The 17,446-nt window shown below is 41.4% G+C and overlaps 1 pseudogene; it reads left to right on the forward strand.

Annotated features, from left to right (window-relative positions):
* Positions 1 to 15,722, forward strand: part of LOC135212413 (symplekin-like) — a 36,097-nt pseudogene extending 20,375 nt beyond the window's left edge.
* The last annotated feature ends 1,724 nt before the right edge of the window (positions 15,723 to 17,446 follow it).

The raw sequence follows: 17,446 nt of genomic DNA on the forward strand, positions 1-17,446 counted from the left end.
TTATAATTAATGGTTTTTTGTGAAACAAGCTACAGTTAAAATTTTGTTCTAACTTATTGGGAAAATCCCCATTATATAGCCGTTTGTTGCAGTTAGTTATGGCTATAAATATTAATCTTATGAAATGTGATTTCAGGCTTCATTTACACAACTAAGCTTCATGTTCGTTTATGAATTTTTTTCCTATGCAGAGTTAGAGGATTTCATCCTTGATGACATGGCTAACCACATGGAGCTCATGTTGTCATGGTTATACGCAGAATATTCTGTCTCCCACGAGTTCTCCAAAGTCCACAGCATTCTTCACAGCCACAGCAAACCAGGCACGAAAAAGGAAAAGAATTACACCCAGATATTCACAAGCATTATATCGAAGGCCATTGCTAAAAGAGTCAATAAAGAAACGGAAGAGTGAGTTTTCACATTATGTAGAATAGCTAAGTTTGTAGTTACTGGCATCTGCTAGAATTTGAAAATGTTTTGGTGTATTTGATTTTGAGAGGAGATACCAGTACTGTAGGTGTCTGTGGATAACAGAAGATCTTTATAATGATGGAAATAGAATGATCAAAATTATTATGTGTACCCCCTCACCTTCCAAAATCCTTCCAGGTTTTTCCTTCGTCTCTTCCTGGAAAGTCCAGTGGTGCCTGAAGAATCTGTCACGTCTCTTATTGCTTTGGGAAGATGTGCAGGAGATATGATTCTAAATAGTGATTTATATGGACCTACAGTAAGAATATTAAAAAACATAATACTTTGGAGACCCCCAATATCAAAACCAGCAATTAGAGCACTTTGTCTGTTGGCATCGCATGATCAAGAACAGGTTAGTACTACATTATAACTTTTGTTCCATGGGTGTTTAACAAGTAGGTCTGTTTTTCAACATTGTTTTTATTATTATTATTATTATTATGGCATTGGGTTCATGTATCAAATGAAGTGTCTTTATTTTTCTGAGTATTTGTTGTTCTTTAGGTAAACTTTGCATTAGTAGAAAAGTCTGAACTGTATGAGGTAAATTTACCCAAAGCTTGCATTACTATTATTCTTATTATTATTGTTACAGTGGTACCTCGAGATATGAAATTAATCCGTTCCGAGGCGGCCTTCGTATAATGAGTTTTTCGTATCTTGGAACACATTTTACATGTAAAATGGCTAATCCGTTCCAAAGCCGCCCTCCAAAAACACCCCATTAAATTTCATAATAAAGCTAAATTGACCTATAAACAATGAAATACTACAACAATTTGACCATTCAATACCTAAATTAAGAATAAAAATCGAAAACCTGTAAATAAAGTGTATATTAGTGTACAAGAAAAAATATTATTACTGTAACGTAAAATGTGGAAGCTTACCTTTCGAGTGAGGGCTATCTCCGATAGTGGCGGCAGAGGAGGAGGAGGACAAACGGCAGATAACGTACGTTATGTACGTACACTTAACTTTATAAAACACACAAAAAATTTAAGGAAACCATAAAACTAAAATTTACGAAACACCTTAAAACAAAACTGTAACACTTAACTTACAAAAATCTAGAAATTACGTAAACTTTTTTTTTTTTTTTTTTTTTTTTACTTTTTTTAACATTCTTGTTTTTCATCACTTGGTTCTTCCTTTTGCTTTCAACTTTCTGTTTTTTTATCACTTGGTTCTTCCTTTTTGCTTATTCCTGCTAATGCTGAAGGCCGGCCTTCTTTAAAAAATAACGATCCAAGGAAGATTGCTTCTGCCTACTTTTCACAATGTTCCTGAGACGACTCAAGCAAACGTCATCGAACTGCGGAAGCATACGACTGTGTGAGCCTTTTCGGGGTGTCTTTTTTCGATAAACAATTGCCACTTATGAAAAGCGCCTAGAATATCCTTAATTTCTGCCGTTGTCATAGGCTCCTCCTCCTCTTCCTCGCTGCTGCTAGAGAAACTCCTCTTGAACGACGTTAAGTTGCATGGCCTCCAACTCCTTCAGGTCATCCGTCGTAAGCTCCTCTTGGTGCTCCTCGAGAAGGTTGTTGATGTCGTCCTCGTCGACTTGCCGAGTGCAACGATCTCATCAAGATCTTGGTTCCAAAACAGTTTCGGGATCATCAACTGTTTCTGACTCTGCAGTTACCAGCTTCGCCCACGTCGAATCCCTCGAAGTCTCTGGCGGATACGGCATCAGGCCAGAGTTTCCTCCACGAGGAATTCAAGGTTCGCCTCGAAACCTCCTGCCAAGCTAGGTCAATGAGTCGGACGCAAATGACGATGTCGAAATGCTCCTTCCAAAATTGACGCAAGGTGAGGTTTGTGGTATCGGTGATGTCGAAAAAAACATCTCTTGAAAAGATGTTTTATATACAGCTTCTTAAAGTTCGCTATCACGTTGCTGGTCCATGGGCTGGAGGAGAGGGGTAGTGTTGGGCGGAAGAAAAAAGAATCTTAACGAAGGAATACTCCGCTAGGATAGCTTCCTCGAGGCCAGGAGGGTGGGGAGGGGCATTGTCCAACACCAGCAGACATTTCAGGGGGATGCGCTTCTCTTCCAAAAAACTCTTCACAGTCGGGCCGAAACACAGATTTACCCACTCCGTGAACAAAAGCCTCGTTACCCAGCTTTGCATTAGCTCTCCACATCACTGGAAGCTTTCTCTTCAGCACCTTGTGGGCCTTGAAGGCTCGAGGAGTCTCAGAATGATACACCCAGTAGGGGCTTCATTTCCCCTTGCAATCCCCACTGGCGTTTGAACCAAGTGCGAGTGTAAGCCTGTCTTTCATAGGCTTATGCCCTGGTAGCTTCTTCTCTTCCTCCGTGATGTACGTTCCGACGAGGCTTTTTTTTCCAAAAAAGGCCAGTCTCATCACACATTGAAGACTTGCTGAGAACTGTAGCCTTCCTTGGTCATCATCTCGTCGAAAGTCTTCTTAAAATGCTTCGGCCGCTTTCGTGTCCGAGTCTGGCAGCCTCCCCATGACGCACCACGGAATGGATGCCAGTCCGTTTACGAAATTTCTCGAACCAGCCATGCGAAGCCTTGAACTCTGGGGTTGGCGTTGAAGTCCCTTCCCCTACCCTCGTCTTCCGCCTGCGCAATCAAATCGCCGAAAATAGCACTGGCCTTGTGAGCGATTGCTGTCTCCGTTACTGTATCGCCAGCGATTTCTTTGTCTTTTATCCAGATGAGGAGCAGCCGTTCCATCTCGTCGTGCACATGGCTCCTCTTGCTGGACAAAAATAGTGATGCCCTTCGATGGTGTAGTTGCTTTGATGCATCCTTCTGTTTAAGGATGGTGCCTATTGTCGACGGATTACGGCCGTATTCCTTTGCGATCACACTCAATCGCATACCAGCTTCGTACTTCTTTATGATCTCCATCTTTGTCTCCAGAGACCGCATGCGCTTCTTTCCGTGAATTTCAACATTCTTGGGACCCATGACTACGTTAATTTTTACGTAAACTTACACCAAATACGTAATAATACAGTCTTCGCACAACACGATAATATGTACTGCAACGAAATCACTAACGAATTTACGTTACTAAACGAAATCGTCGGAGCGAACGAATGCCGATTGCTTACGGTAAAGTTTCGGGTGCGGAGTGGCCGAGCTAAGGGACGCCAGCGCGTACGTATAGAAGATGCATGATGGGAGGGATGCTGTCCAATCAGAGAGAAGGATCTCATGGCTTGGCTAGTATCAGGAACCAATGGGAGAGCAGGAGGATGGTGGCGATCTACTAGCACTAAGATGGCGGCGTGCGGCGCGAGTTTCAAAATTGTTATCAGGCGAATCTCGGACTTTCAGAAACCTTTCGTATCTTGAAAACTTTTCGTATGTAGAGCAGTAAAATTTTGTTTTCGCATTGGCTTTCGTAACTTGGATTTTTCGTAAGTTGAGCCTTTCGTATCTCGAGGTACTACTGTATTGGTATTATTATTATTATTATTATTATTATTATTATTATTATTATTTTTTTTTTTTTTTTTTTTTTTTTTTTTTTTTTTTTTTTTTTTTTTTTGTACATGAACTTCCCTGTCAGATAATACTTAGCTATAGTCTCCAACGTTCCCGACAGAATTTCAAATCTCGCGCACACCGCGGACAGATTAGGTCAGGTGGTCTACCTTACCCGCCGCTGGGTGTGGCGGGTGTACGAACCAATCCCCCTTGCTTGTCAGATTTTTCTCTGTCGCCGGGCAACGATAACAACTGTTGTCGGTTCCTCTCGATAGTTTTCGATTCTCTCTTACCTGGAGTTAATTTGGACTTCTTTTGGTGACGTATTCGCTCTGTTTGGCTTGGCATAACGCTAATTGTGGACCGTTTTTTGATTTTGATTTTGATTTTCTTTAACAATGTCTGACTTAGATTCAGTAGCTAAAACTTCTGTTTTGTTTAGGGTTTGTGTGATTGAAGGATGTAAGGTGAGATTGCCGAAAGCTTCGGTTGACCCTCACACGGTTTTGCATGAAATGCAGGGGGAATGAATGTTTCTTTTGCTAACCCTTGTAGTTGAATGTAAGGTGTTGAATGAAGAAGAATATAAGGCTCTCTCTTCTTATGTTAGGAAGTTGGAACGTGATAGAGTACGTAAGGCTTCCTCTAGAAGTTCTAGTAGGTCTAGAATGAGTGAGTTGGATGTGGATCCTAATACTAATGTGAGAAGTAGAAACCTTCTCTCCAAGTTGCAGCCCCTGCTGCCCCGCACCGAAGCCGAAGATTTGTCTTCGTAGGCGGCGGCTTTAAGAGCCACGATTCTATCTATGGATCAGAAGATTCGTCCAGTTGGAAGGTAAGGAGAGTGTTAGTGATCAGTGCAGTGTCCCCAGTGTTGTGGGAGGGCGCGTCTGACGGCAAGAGGGCTAGGGAGAACCCCACCGGTCAGGCGTCTCCTCGGCAGATCCTGTAAGTACGCTCCCAGGCTGCCTCGGATCGCTACAAGAAGGAGCTCCTACGCCAATGCTTCTCCTCTTCGTCGTCTCCCTCTCACCGAAGAGAGGTTGGAACTCCCCGTATGCGTCGCGCCCATTGAAGAGGGCTTGGAAGGCTCCCTGCAGTCCTTTGGCTTCTAGTCTGGAGTTTTCCCGGAAGAATCGTCGTTGGAGGCGAAGAAACCCAAGAGATCCTGCGATCGTTCTTCTTCTCGCGCCCCTCGTTCTGCACCTGGTTCCGAGGGAAGAACAGCAAGATTCTCCTACTAGAGTACTTGCGGGACTTCAAGCTCAGATCACGGTGCTGGCAGACTCTCTAGCCTTTAGATCGCGTAGGAAGAAAGACGTTTCTCTTCCGATCAAGAATTCTAGGCGCCGCTCTTCAGAGGATCGTTCTCCTCTTTTTAGGCGGTCTCCTTCATATGGGGAGTTTTCGTATGAAGGTTAGGGGCTCACATGAGCGCCCCCGCTCTCCTGGCTCTCTTTCGGGTTGGGTTCAAGGCGCCAAACATCGGTCGGACGCTCTATGGAGAAAAGAAGTTTTTTCTCCAGATTGGATTCCCGCTTCCGGTAAGCGCTCTGCGCCTGCACATCACGCTATTTCTTCGACTCCTCGCGTGGACTTCTCCTCAGCAGCCTCAAGAACCTAGAAGGCGCCCTTCTACAAGTAGGCGTTCTTCCGGATGTCGCTCTCCTCGAGTTTCGGATAGACGTTTTTCTCCTGATCGTGACTTCTCTCCCTACAGACATCAAGAGTCTGGTAGGAGCCGTGCGCCTGATAGGCGTTCCGCTGTTAGCCGCTCCCCACAAGGTAGGCGCCAAGAGCCTACTGCACGTCGATCTCATAGTAGGCGCTCGTCGCTTTTAAGGCGTCCTACTCCTGATTATTCTCCTCGGGGCAAGACACAAGAGTCTTTTCAAGCGCCCTTCTCTGTGTAGGCGCTCTCCTTCTTCTAGACGCACTACTCCTGAACCGTTCGTCTCTTGGTAGGCACCAAGAACTCGCAAGCGCCCTTCTCCTGATTGTTATCCACTTGTCAGAGGTCAAGAGGTCTCGCAAGCAGCCTTCTCCTAGTAGGCGCATTTCTCCCTTCCAGTCGAACTTCCGTTGATCGTGCTCAACTGGACAAGAATAGAGAGAGCCGCAAGCACTCTGCCTCCCGATAGGTGCTCTGCTCCTGGCAGCCGCTCGCCTCAGGATGCGCAACCGGCGGAGTCTGGTAGGCGCTCGCCTCCTCGTAAGCGTCCTGTGGATGATCCAGGTCTTCTCGGTAGGAGCCCTACCTCTCCTCCAGCTGAGATTCCGTCTACCTCGAAGAGAGTCTCATTGTAGACAATCCAGATCTTCTCATCGTTCTCCAGTGGATTTGAGCTCTTCTTCGAGAGGGCGCTCTCCAACCTCTCGCTCAGCTTGTACTAGGACCCCTTCGTCATCTAAGGATCTTTCGCGCTCTCCTCCCGACAAGACGTACTAGACGGTTCTGATGAGGAACCGAACACTTCTGCTGCTGTGTCTTCTTACAAGAAGCTTACAGAGCTGCTCTTGCAAGTATTTGGGGATTCCCTTACTCCTACGGCTCCTCCTTCTCCTCACTCACTTTTTTCAACGGCGAAGACAGCGAAGAGTTTCTTCTTGTGTGAGTATGAAGCCGACCCTTCGATGAAGAAGGCACTGAGGAGTTTTGGTTCATGGATGGCTTCCAAAGAAGAAGCGGGGAAAAACGATGTTTGCTTTCCCTCCTTCGAAGTTATTCAGACGCGCTGGTTTTCTGGTACGAAACAGGAGAGTCCTTGGGATTGGGTTTTTCCCCCCCCTTACCTTCTTCGGCTGATTCGGTTATTTTTCGGCGCTGGTAGATTCCACGAGGAGAGCTGCCCTTAACTCTGCAAAGACGACTTGGGCAATGAATGAAGTAGACTACATGCTGAAAGGCATGTTCAGAGTGCTGGAGGTCTTTAACTTCCTTGATTGGTCGTTGGGAGTCCTGGCCAAGAAGATTGAAGTGCCAGAGTCTTTTTCTCTGGAGGATCTCATGTGTGTTTTGTCTTGTATGGACAAGTCTGTAAGAAGACGGAGCGAGTGAAAATCGCCTCCCTGTATGGGGCCGGGATGGTGAAGAAGAGGTCCGTTTATTGTTCCTTCTTAAACGAAGTCTGTCTCCCACGCCCAGAGGTCTTCTTTGCTGTTTTGCTCCTCTGTCCGCTCAGTTGTTCCCATAACATCTAGTTCAGGACATTTCTAGATCGCTTTCGGCTAAAGCCACCACCCACCTTTTGGCCCAGTCGGCAAGAAAAACCTCGCCCTTCCTTCCCTACCAAGGCTAAGAAGAGAAGTCAAGTGCTCGAGAACCCTTTCGAGAGGCTTCTTCCTCCAGAACCTCTACGTTTAGAGGTCGTAGACCTTCAAGAAGAGGTAAGACTTTTGCCAAAGTCAGTCAAAGCCCCCAAATAACTTGCAAGTCCTTCAAACAACGGTGGGCGCCAGACTCTTAGGATTTGCGGAAGTCTGGGCCCAGAAAGGTGCGGATCCTTGGACCCTTTCAATTTTGAGGAGAGGTTACCTCATCCCTTTCGTCACAAGACCTCCCTTGACGACCACCCCAAGGGAGTTGACGGCCAGGTACAGAGACCCCATCATGAATCAAGCTCTCCATCTAGCAGTAGAACAGATGCTGGAGAAGGAGGCTATCGAACTAGTGACAGACCATCGTTCATCAGGCTTCTACAACCGCCTTTTCCTAGTTCCGAAGTCCTCAGGGGGATGGAGACCGGTGTTGGATGTAAGCGCCCTGAACTTCTTCGTAGAAAAGAAGAAGTTCACGATGGAAACACCTTCGTCAGTGCTGGCAGCACTTCGTCCAGGGGACTGGATGGTTTCCTTGGATTTGCAGGACGCTTACTTCCACGTACCGATCCATCCTTCCTCGAGGAAGTTTCTCAGATTCATGATAGGGGGGAAAATTTTTCAGTTCAGGGCTCTGTGTTTCGGCCTCTCGTCGGCCCCTCAAGTGTTCACAGGGATCTTGAGAAACGTAGCTCAATGGCTTCATTTGAAAGGGGTGAGGATATCCATGTACCTCGACGATTGGCTGATAAGGGCCAATTCAGAAGATCGTTGTTTGAAGGACTTGCAAGTAACACTAGAATTGACGAAGGCGTTGGGACTTCTCGTCAATTTCAAGAAGTCGTCGCTAATTCCCGAACAAGAGTGTGTATCTCGGGATACAGATGAACTCTCTGAGTTTTCGGGCTTTTCCCTCTCAGGAAAGGATAGCCCGAGGATTCGAGAGAGTAACAACCTTCTTAGGGAAAGAAGTATGCACAGCGAGGGAGTGGATGAGTCTGCTGGGGACGCTCTCCTCGCTGGAGCAATTCGTTTCCCTAGGAAGGTTGCACCTGAGACCGCTCCAATTCTTTCTTCATCGGAATTGGAGTCGTCTTCTTCTCAGGATTTGACGTTCTCCCTGTCGTTATCCCAGGAAGTCAAGAAACATCTCATATGGTGGACAGATCCCAACTCTTTGCGAAGGACTGTCTCTTCAATCCCAGACCCCCAACCTAGTGTTGTTCTCCGACGCATCGGACACGGGGTGGGGGGCGACTCTGGGAACCAACAAGGTGTCAGGTACCTGGGTGGGGGACCAGGTAGCCTGGCACATCAACAGAAAGGAGTTGATGGCTGTGTGGTTGGCTCTGAAAGCTTTCGAGCCCAAAGTCAGAGGATCGGTAGTGCAGGTCAACGCGGACAACACTACAGCTCTGCCATATATCAGAAAACAGGGGGGGACGCATTCCTTCTCCCTGTACGAGACAGCAAGAGACTTTCTTCTGTGGACAGAAGAAAGGGGAATCAAGCTTCTCACCAGGTTCGTGCAGGGAGAAAGGAATGTAAGAGCAGATCTCCTCCAGCAGGAAAGATCAGGTCCTTCCCACAGAGTGGACCCTTCATTTGGATGTATGCCAGAGTGTGGAAGTTGTGGGGCAGGCCACACATAGACCTCTTTGCCACGTCGAAAAAACAAGAGACTGGATCCTTACTGCTCTCCGATATCGGATCCAGAGGCATTAGCAATAGATGCTCTTCTACTAGACTGGAGCGGACTCGACGTCTACGCGTTTCCCCCTTCAAGATCCTGGGGCTAACTATCAAGAAATTCGTAGAGTCCGATTCAACGAGAATTATCTTAATCGCTCCCTTTTGGCCGGCCCAAGAATGGTTCACAGAGGTACTGGAATGGTTAGTGGACCTTCCAAGATCGCTCCCGCTAAGCGATCTACTCAGACAGCCCCACTTCGACAGGTACCACAAAAATCTCCTCGCTCTCAGTCTGACTGGCTTCAGACTGTCCAAAGTCTGATCAGAGCAAAAGGCTTTTCAGCAACAGCTGCTAAAGCAATTGAACGAGCGAGGAGACCTTCCACCTTGCGTGTATAGTCAAAGTGGGATGTCTTCAGACGATGGTGCAAGAGGAAGAAACATTTCCTCTTCCAGTACCCTCTGTGACCCAAATTGCGGATTTCCTAATTTTTCTCAAAGAAGAGTGCATCTTGTTGTGTCAGCTATTAAGGGATACCGCAGTATGTTGGCGGCGGTATTTTTGGCATAGAGGCTTAAATATCTCCGATGATTAGGACCTGCATGATCTTATTAGACATTTGAAACCTTTAAACGTTCTCATGTTGTACCAAACTGGAATCTAGACGTAGTTCTACAATTCCTTGGATCGTCTAGATTTGAACCTCTGGCTCAGCCTCTTTCAAGGACCTGACGAAGAAGGCTCTCTTCCTTATGGCCCTAGCTACAGCTAAGAGGGTGAGTGAGCTCCAAGCTATTGAGGGCAATGTCGGATTTAAGGAAGATTCTATGGTGTGTTCATTTCTTCCAGGGTTTCTTGCAAAAAATGAAAACCCATCACGTCCTTGGCCCAGGAGCTTTGAAGTTCGTGGTTTATCTTTTCTGGTAGGGGAAGATCCTGAAAGAACTCTTTGCCCTATGAGAATTATGAAGTATTACCTTAAGAGGAAGGAGCAACTTAAGGCTAATCAAGATGTCGAAGAATGCTCTTTCCTTCTTCCTGAGATGTCTTATTACAGAGGCACATGTTGCCTGCAGGAAGAGCATTTTAAAACTACTGAAAGCGAAAGCTCACGAGGTGAGAGCCATTGCAACTTTACTTGCGTTAAAAAAAAATATGTCTGTGTGGAACTTGATGGAGGCGACTTTTTGGAGATGCCAGTCGGTTTTCGCAAACCACTACCTACGTGATGTAAAAATAAACGTATGATAAAATGCTTCGCCTTGGGTCCTTTCGTATCGGCTGGATTCGGTGCTGGGGCAAGGAGCTGAAACTTATCCTGTTTAAATTTTTGATATGTTACCCTATATTTTGTATTTGTGCTTTTTGGTTGTCTAAAAGAGGTTGCAGGAGGCACCTCTTTTTGTCGTAGTATTAACCCTTTGTATTTTGGTTAGATGGTCTGGTGGGTTTGGCTCCTTGCAGAGGTAGTGGTAAGGATCTGTTATGTAGCGGACAAGGTCCCTTTAACAGGATCCGACTTGGATTCTACCACAGAAGGGGATCACATATCCCAGTGGTAGATCCGAGAGTCTTTCAGCAACAGGTCACGTCCTAGCTGTAGCTCTCCAGGCAATGCAGACTCAGAGACAGTATCTATGAAGTCTTCATCCTGAAAAGGTGAGAACCAAGGTTTTTATATCCTACAACATTAGTTGTTTCCCTTCTTACCTGTATTATTTAGCTGTCTCTTACCCTCCACCAAGGGTGCTAATCAGCTAAGTATATATCTGACAGGGAAGTTCATGTACAAAAATGATATTGTTAAACTACAATAAAGTTTTGTACATACTTACCTGGCAGATATATATGATTAATGCCCACCCAGCCTCCCCTCAGGAGACAGGTGGAAGAGAAAAATCTGACAAGCAAGGGGGATTGGTTCGTACACCCAGCCACCAGCAGCGGGTAAGGTAGACCACCTGACCTACCTGTCGCGTGTGCCGCAAGATTTGAAATTCTGTCGGGAACGTCGGAGACTATAGCTAAATCTGCCAGGTAAGTATGTACAAAACTTTATTGTAGTTTAACAATATCATATTATTATTATTATTATTATTATTGTTCATGATGAGCCTACTCATGAAAGAAATAAAAAAGGCCACACCCATATATGGCAAGCCTCTCCAGATTAAAAACGAAATAAGCAAAGAAAAATAAAGAATGAGTATTCTTAAGCAAGGAGACTTGAACTGAAAATGTAGAAGACTAAGGTTCAGTCCAAGTTATACAAACTACTCTTTTCCATCAAGAGAAACTGAGTCTAGTACCAGGAACAACCAAGTGGCACATGTCTCTAGTTTGCCTTGGTTTCCAAGTCTTTGACAATCATGTACATCCAATAGTTTTCATTTCTTGCCCTCAATAACACAGATACCCAGACCAGTGAAGTCGTTCATAATTCAAAGATAGGCATATAAATGCAATTAGAAGATACTTTTTAAAAATCAGAATTTCAGATTAGGCATCAAAAATGGATTAATAGACAACTCCCTAACATGTAGAAAGATAAAAAAAGTAACTTTATGAAATAAATTGAGCAGTAATATGCCTAATACTCTTATATACTCAGCATATCAAAGGGCTGTCACATACTTATGGAATAGGAAGGAGAAATTCAATGTCTTATCCTGTATTTTATATCTTTTAATATTTTCCAGTGTCATGGGTCCATTTCTTGGCCTTTACCTAAAATTCTCTTATTACAGGTCAGAGAACAGGTCATACCAGTTATCCTGGAACTCTGCAAGGATGATGAAAGCATACAGGAGGCAGTGGCACAGGTTGCCACAAATTACTTAAAATATCTTTTGTTGGAAAGTCCTCCTGAAGTCCTCTGCCTGCATGAGTTAGGACGCCCCAACAAGGAAGTAGAGTGGGCCGAGACATCCGTCAAGGCTTGCTTATTTTTATACTTGGCATTGTTACCCATGAATCAAGAACTTATTTACGAGTAAGTTGTTTCTTTATTTTTGTCTTGTCATTACTTTTGTGATTTTGAGTTAGTACTCTGTATGAAAATCATTTTTTAATCTTACACTCATAACATGCCTCATAATTAGCCCTTTCATACATACTAAATAGTCATAGACACGTTATCTTCCCATAAAAAAAAAATATATATATGACAACCAGGTCATGGTTCTGTTGGGAAAACACAATCGTGGTCAAATGTTACTGTGGTGTTTTTTTAGAAAAGCAGTTTTGTTTTTTAAAAACAAAGATTTAAGCATCTCCTTGTGGTAGTGGGTTGTTAATAACACATCGTAGCAAATGTCATTTGTTGAATTACACAGTATAATCTGTTCCTTAATAACAAGAATGTGCTCTGTTTTTCCCCCCAAGGTTAGCACAAGTTTACGTCAAGACAGTGAACGAAGCCAAGAGGGCCATATTGAGAATGTTGGAGGGGCCTATCCAACACATGGGAATGAACTCGCCACATTTGCTTAAGCTCGTTGAAACATGCCCGAAGGGAGGAGAAACACTTATCACAAGGATTATTCATATACTCACTGAAAAGGGTAAGTGGAATTTAGCAAAATCTAGTTGTATTGTAAAGAATTCATTTCATATCTAGGTAATTCTATAAAGGGCAAAATTTTTACAAATTTCTTAAGTAAGGAAAAGGCAGTGAATTACCCTAGCATCAGCCTTGCATTGATTGTATCAAAATAAGGTTCTGTCCATGGCTTACCGTTGACCTATACAGAAACAAATCATTCTGATTTTACCAGTTATCACTGTTTTATTGCGTTTTGCAACTGCTCTTCAATCAATTTTGAATTGTTTCCGTACCTACCAACAAATTGATGCATACATACATTTGTTGGCAAACATTAAATACACTTTATGATCATTTTTATGCAACCTTGGTATTGATGTCATCTATTCCTGTCATTTAAAATTATCCCTTGTATGCTTTTGTTAATGTCTCTAGGAATTGTTTCTAGTCAGTAACCGGACTTGTGTTTTATTTCACCTTTTGTGTGTAGTCTGTATAACATATTATTGGCATTTAGACACATCTTATGCCACTAATGTTTCTTTTTAAGGTTCAAAACTTGTTTTTTTCCAGCTCCACCTAGTGAAGCGCTTGTGTGTCGTGGTCAGAGAACTGTACAACCGACGTGTATCAGACGTAAGATTCCTCATCCCTGTCTTGACAGGACTTAGCAAAAAAGAAGTTATAGCTGTATTACCGAAACTGATTAAGTTGAATCCACATGTCGTAAAAGAGGTACGGAACTAGATGATGTATATCCAATTTTAATATCCCTTAATATTTAATTCCTAAGGTTTGTGACACTAGTAGGCTGTTTAATGATTAATAGGTATAAAACTTCATATTTCTTGCTGCTTTACGCACATTCCTTGTTGTTTGATTGTTTCTAAAATATTCATAAATGCATGAACAGCAAGGCTTTCCTCTATGTGACCTAAAGCAAGGAATTGGTGTTGTGGGGATGTTTAGATTTCCTCTTCATCCTTTAATGGAATGGAGAAAACTCATTTGACATCTGACCCCATAGACAGTAGAGATTATGTGAAAATAATGATGGTGATGACTATTAGCAGTTGAACCTCCCATCTTTGTCTAGGTATAATATCAGTAAAAGTAACAGACTTGCATTGGTGAATCAGATATCATACAATTTTTTTTCATTCTTTCTTTCCAGGTGTTCAACAGGTTATGGGGAGTGACTTTAGACACTGGAACATCTCCGCTAACTCCTGTGGATTTATTAGTGGCCCTCCATCTAATTGATAATGAAAAGTGTGATGTCAAGACTGTGATTAAAGGTATGCTTGATATGTGGGTCAAACTATAAAATTTCTTTATGTATGCTATAACCTGTTCCTGTTTATCTTTTAAAAGACCTGTATCTCTGATGCAAAAGTCCAAGCGAAGATGCAATACATTACTGCCCTAAAACAATTTATCCTGTACTTTCATTATCTTGGTAATTTCTTTCAAATGACACCATATTCTTCAAAAGCTTGAATTTCAAGTCAACAGTTCCTTTCTGTAGACTTGTTCCATATGAATATGGTTATTCTTCTGAATAATAATAGTAATAGTAATAATAATAATGTAAAGTTTGTATTTATGAAAAAAGATTCATGGAAATAATATGAGCATTATGTATACATATACAGACACCACCCTGCTGTGTATAAATTGTTTGCAAATTGGTTACTTTACTCTTTATGCCTATTTAGGTACAGCACTGTATGTTTTTTCATCATAAAATAGAACATACTGTACATACAGTACAGTAATACATTGATCTTACACAATACTCAATTCAAGTTGCATGAATTCACAGACATGTTAAACGATTTTTTCCACAGACACCCGACATTTGTATATCCTCGAGAAACCCTGCAAAAGTGTTATGTTCAAGTTTTATGTAATTTATAAATTTTCAAGCTTTTTTGTGTAAATTGAATAATATTATAAAGATAATATTTATTTATCTCTCTCTCTCTCTCTCTCTCTCTCAATCTCTCTCTCTCTCTCTCTCTCTCTCTCTCTCTCTCTCTCTCTCTCTCTCTCTCTCTCTCTTGAGGTGAGAGAATTTTTATGGTACATGTGTATATTTATTTTTTATGATAAATGATTTTCCTAATAATAACTACAAATTTTCAAATACATAATATTAATAAGATGAAATACTCTCTCTCGTTCATAGTTAGCCCTCACACATTATTTTTACAATCTATTATGTATTTCTGTGTATCTGTAACTGTATGAGTGAAAAGTAAACTGGCATCCCATGAATTAGAGGTAACCTTGGCATAGTAGAAAAACTGTATTAAGTTCATAGTAGTTACTCAATTCTACATAAACCATATATTCTTTTTAAAGGGTAAAGTATTAAGCTAACTTTTAAATGATATTACAGTAACTTTAATTTCATTGATGAGTTAGCTTAATAATTTGGGAGCATGATTTGGGTCATATTTAGTGTTTAAACTAGAAATAAGCATTTATTAGCATTTTTAGTGACCATACCCAAACTTGAGCAAATCATTGTCTGGTGCTAGAGGTTCTGGAATCTAACCTGCGTAAGTTCGAAGTATTACTGTACTGCATCTACAGAATAGGTATGCAAAACAAAAAATTGAACTCACTGAATATAAGTTTTATTTACGATCCCATTTGTATTTCTGAATTTTTTAAAGTTGAATATTTGTAGGTAGGGTGGTGTCTTTTTTTTTTTTTTTTTTTTTGTATGTCAGATGTTTCATTTTGTGATGAAAAACTGCATGTAAATGTAAAAAATTTGTGGTTTAAATTTGGAAGCGATTATGTATCCAGCTTTGAAATTTACTTATCTTGGATACAGTGGCGATAAATTTTCATAGGATGCTTTGAAAGTCTATAAAGGAGAGATAAATTTATATTATAATTTTACCTCGTGTTTACAATTAATGTACAAATCCCTTCAACAGCTACTAGCTTGTGTTTTGCCGAACGTAATATTTACACAGCTGAGGTGCTGGCTTTTGTGCTCCAGCAGCTGATGGAACAGCCAAATCTACCAACTCTCTTCATGAGGACAGTAATTCAGACTCTTACTCATTATCCCAAACTCTTAGGATTCATCATGAATATTCTTCAGAGGCTTATTGCAAAGCAGGTATGTAAATATAGTGTCTACAGATCTGCTTTTCTTATAGCAGTAAGATTTCAGCATTATGGGGTGAGGTAGCTTGCATTTACTGTTTGTATGTTGCTTTGCTTCTTACTTAAGAGTAGTTTAGATTGATTTTGTATGCCATTTCTTTAATGGAAAGACAAGTGAATGACTTGTTGAAAATTGGAAATAGGAATTTATCCAACTTAATGTTTTAGTATTCGTGTATTTTGTGTTTATTTCTGCATTTGTTTGCTCAAGACCAAATTTTATAGAAAAATTTAATGAATACTTTTTTTATCTCAGGAGCTGAACATCATTAAATTGTTAGGTTATTGTATTAGTTATGCAGTATATAACTTTGGCATGCAAAATATAATCATATACAGTAGTACCTCGTATTTCGAACTTAATCCGTTCCAGAAGGCTGTTCGAAGTACGATTCGTTCGAAATATGAAACAAATATCCCCATAAGAAATAAAGGGAATCAGGATAATTCGTTTTAGCCAACCCAAAAAGTCCCCCTTTTCACATTTTTTCTATTATTAATGTATTCAAAAGTTAAATCAAGAATGTAAAATAATGAAACAGTATGTTATATGAAGTAAAATTTTCTAAATTATATTTTTCCTGTGTACGATTTATGAACTGTTTGCTATAAATGGTACCAGCCGGCTGGGGGATGGAGGGAGGAGAGACGGGAACCCTTTTGAGCAAACCGAATTGATTGCAGTATGAAAAGGTTGATAACAAAATACATTTTATTCACATTAGGTACAAAGATAATTAAAGGAATCGATATTATGTGTGTCCAATTGTGTCTGAGAGAGAGAGAGAGTAATCCGCGTGTTTACACTTGGTTCTTAAGTGCACGAAATAGATTAATTATGCCACAATACATCAACTTACTGTTGGCAAAGGGCAGTCTTTTAAAACAAACATGAGGATTTTACAAACAAATAAGTAATAAGTCAAGAGTGCAAGAAAAGGAAAGAGAAATAAAATAACTTTTCACAAGGAAGCCGTTTAAACAAACAATCAAAGGCATGCAGAAGCTGGAAGCGGCGCCAGTTTGTTTATTACAGAGCTGAGTTACTTTTACAGTAGTAAAAATATCGTAAAAAGCAATTATCACTAAATTGGTATTTTACCGTAACAAAAATAAAAGTGATTTGGGCAGATCGAGTGTAAGTGAAAGAAATGGGGGAACAATCATCCCAGATCAGCTAATAAGTCAATGGTAAGCAGAGCCGTTTTTCTCTCTCTCTCTCTCTCTCTCAGCGCACCGAACACTGACTCAAGCAAGCGTTTTTTTTTACTGTGTTGCATTTGTCTTCATGTTTTATCATTATGTTAAATTTATTGTGAAATATCATTTTTTATGTGAATTGGTACTGCTTTTACATAATTATTATAGTAAATATTTTACTGTCTCTTCTTCTCTCCTCAACAATACCACGACGCATGATAACTTAAAATCATTCCTTCATTATTCCTAAAAATATAAACGCTACCTCCCTCTACATCAAGTTAGCTGTGGGTCACCGCAATGACGAATGATTATGTTAATCATTTGTGCTAAGTTTTATTGTGAAAAGCTTTGTTCTTTCATTTACTTTTTTGTTTATATTGTTCAACTTAAGGTCCAAAGAGTATAGGAGGTCTTGTCAGCACTGATCCAAAATAAGCTTCTGCCAGGTCGAGAGCGTGACGTCAACTCAACCTCGCCTTAGGCTACCACGAGGAAGGTCCTTTATTAATCCAATGGACAACAGCAAATACCATACATGTTTGTGGA

Source organism: Macrobrachium nipponense, chromosome 41 (genome assembly GCF_015104395.2).
Source record: "Macrobrachium nipponense isolate FS-2020 chromosome 41, ASM1510439v2, whole genome shotgun sequence".
NCBI lineage: Eukaryota > Metazoa > Arthropoda > Malacostraca > Decapoda > Palaemonidae > Macrobrachium > Macrobrachium nipponense.